This window comes from Ylistrum balloti, unplaced genomic scaffold, assembly GCF_031769215.1.
Source record: "Ylistrum balloti isolate Yb309-2 unplaced genomic scaffold, AGI_CSIRO_Ybal_v1 Utg370590, whole genome shotgun sequence".
NCBI lineage: Eukaryota > Metazoa > Mollusca > Bivalvia > Pectinida > Pectinidae > Ylistrum > Ylistrum balloti.
Window position 1 is genome coordinate 607,217 of NW_026782366.1, and position 3,491 is coordinate 610,707.

The following is a 3,491-nucleotide window of genomic DNA, read 5'->3' on the forward strand; positions in this document are numbered from 1 at the left end:
ACATTGTGCAGACATCGTGCGTACATCGCACAGATTTATTTACAATAATAAACTCTTCCTCTAAAATATGATCATGGTTTTGACAAGCTATAGCTAACAAAAATAATTTCTATATTTCGTCATTTTTGCTCAATAAAATGTATTGATGTAAATTGAATAAATATTTCTGATTAACTAAAATGTTTAAAAACTTGATGTATTAGTGTTTTCCCCTCAATACAAATCAAACATTTTAATTGACTATGCACATATAATTAAGCATGCCGTAAGTTGTATTTGTATTATTTTCCGCTTATTTGATACAATCAAATTGCAATTGGTATTAAACGTACACAACTGAATTATATCTATGAATTGTAATCAAACGTAGTTCAAGCGAAGACCATTATTACCTGAAAATGTTTATTTATAGAAAAAAGAAACAAGAATATGATAGGTTACAGTTATTTTCAGTAAATTAGATTTTTAATACTGGACTAAGATAGTTATCGCTAAGTTTCTGGTGTGATTTGGTCCTTTACATGAGTTTAAATTCGGCTTTATTTTGAGTCATTTATTTACGTTAAGTTTGCATGACAACCCTTGCATGTTAATGTATCTGGATAAGCGTGGAAACAAGTTGTTATCTTTCAAACATTGAAAATATATCAGAAGAAAAAAGTAGTTAATGAAAAAACACCAAAAATGTAAACTGTGTTATAACTAGTTTATATTATGAGTTATTGAATTAATGGTTTATTTCAAACAAACCAATCAAACACATCGTTTGACAAGTGAAATCGTCATATTCCTATTTTGGTAATGCCAACAAAAATAAGGGTTATACTACACGCAAAAAAGTATATTTTCTGAGATTATTTTTTGAAATGGATATTTACTTAACGATTTGAGGTCCGCACAGTATATATGGACTGAAAGATGTCATCTCAAAAAAATCAGTACGTGCTGACGAAGTCTTCACGCCATACCTGCCTTAATTGATCTGGATTTTAGCAGACAAAAAACATTAAACGACCATCACCTAAGACTCATATCGCATACCGCAAGTCGCCATGTCAAAAGCAAGGAGGTACTATATCTCTTAGCATGTAGAAGTACCACCCATTTACGACAACCACGGTATCATTCCGAAATGCATATTTCCGATTTCTTATCTGAACCTGGTATTGATTCTAAATATTTTGAATAAAAATTATATACATAGACACATGGCGTTTAAAATTGATATTGAAGATATACCAGGTGGATTTTTAATTACATTTATTTTACACATAAACGCCGGAAGTGAGAAGATGGGTATTACTTCCGTTTGCAGTCGGTCTAATTGCACCGAGCTCCGTTTTAGCCTGTGCTTTATTAATATATTTTTTACTTTATCTTGAGCATAAACATCTCAACAATACAAAGGACAATCTCATATTAAAGTGCATTCAAAATTAGCAAAGGCTGTTATACAAAAACACCCAAGGGAATTTACAATTTAAGTGTTTTTTATGTACGAACAGCTTGCAAATCATACTAGGTAGACGCTAACAAGGTAAATTGTGATAAACAAGCATGACATATGAAATTACCCGTGTTAATTCATTCTTTGATATTACCAGTTGATAACGATATGATAAATTTGTAAACAGAGAGCTAAACACGATGATATGATATATTTACTTCTTTGTTCACTGAAAGAGGGGCATTTGAGATCTTCCATTTTTAGAGGTTTTTTTTTGCCAAAAATTCTCACTGTGTTTTCTGCATTTCTCGGAGATTCCTGTAGATCATTACTTTTATTACTAGGTTAATTTTGCGTCACCACAAATCCGGTTTGATTCGTTGATTGTCAATAGCGTTTTTCCTTTTCCTGTATGTTAGGAATGCTTTTCTCGTGTATTGCTTTAATACTGTCATTTGCAAGGCCAGCAAATTGTTCTAAACTCGAGTTTCCTCTTGTATGCCTGCTATCTATTGGTGAAGTTTCTTAAAACCTTTACACGAATACCAACCGGCTTTGTCTGTACCGTTCACCGCGAATGATCATTATGGTGTACGTGACACGTCCCCAAAATCATCATCAACTTTTAAAAGCTATGTCAACGATCTTCTCTAGAAAAATAGAAGTAATAAGTACTGATTAATCTCGCTACTTACAAATATAAACGTGTGATACTATCTGAAAATGGTAAATTGATTAATTATGTAAACAAAAACAAATACATATTTCTCTATGTCGAACAGCAAGCTATCACAGTCATAATTTTTTTTATTATATTCACTTTTCTAATATATTCATCTCTCTATCACAATTTACACTATTTAAAAGTGGCGAAACTTTTCAAAAAGAACGCTTATGAATGATAACAGTCGAAATATAAATATAAAGGTAACTATATGTCGACTTAGGAATAAAGCCAGCAGTATGTTGTTTTGATTAATTATTTGAATCACCGAAGCTAATAAAGGCTTTGCCTGATATCCTAATATATATTTTTCGTAATAGAATTTGAAATTGACATGCTAACTCCTTACTTGAAATGGATACCTTTGAAAATCGTTTCAATGTATGTATAAATATACATGTATGTACCAGTATTTTATTTTCAAATCCTACTATATTCACATTATCGTACTTTTGTAAATTGATAACTTAGTTCTATATTAGGCTAGACTTATGGAAGTCGTACGAAGAGTGATGTTGATAACATCATTTATAAGATAAATTTGTGATATATTTTCCTACGCCAAATTCTCTCCACAGGACGTTTATTTTCGTAATCCTTGTATCAAAATACTAGTCTTATCGCATATTGCATATCCACAGTTGGTGCTTAAGTTCCATATGGAGACAGATGGTTCAGACTGTGCCGTAGTTGAAGCAGAAGATGCATACTCTTCTGGAACACCTGGTCTTATTATCCTTGTACGTCATCGTGCGTCACCTTTCTCTTGTTAATATTTTGTCCTGATTTTATTGAATTTGAGTCTGGATTATGATTATGTTGGTATTTCTATTGTCAAGAAGGTAACATGCAATTCCCGAAAGCTTTATTTGACAGGATTCAATCTTCTATGAATTTTTCTTCGTTATCAGAACCTAACTTTTATCCATCAGGTATCAGTTACCACAGCTAGTATTAAAGTAAGGATAGTTTTACAGAGTAGTGACTTATTCACTTTCCTAAATTTGTTAGAAATATCTGGCGTGAACCGAAAATGGCCAGGAAATCTTTTTTCGTTGCACGTTGTAATCTGTTTAGCTTAAAATAAGTATGACTTTGAATTCAGATAACACTACTGCGTGCAGAAATTGGCAGCAGTATATAACAATTTCGTTCTCCAAAACAAGAAATGGGTTAACTGGCTCCACGACAGGTTACAAAAGTATTCACTTAGCGACAGTTTACAATATATCAACGCATTTTATAAACACGGAAACATTATTGTATCAAAGTAGTTTTTAATATTCTATAGGTTACGATAGAACAACACAAACGCATGTG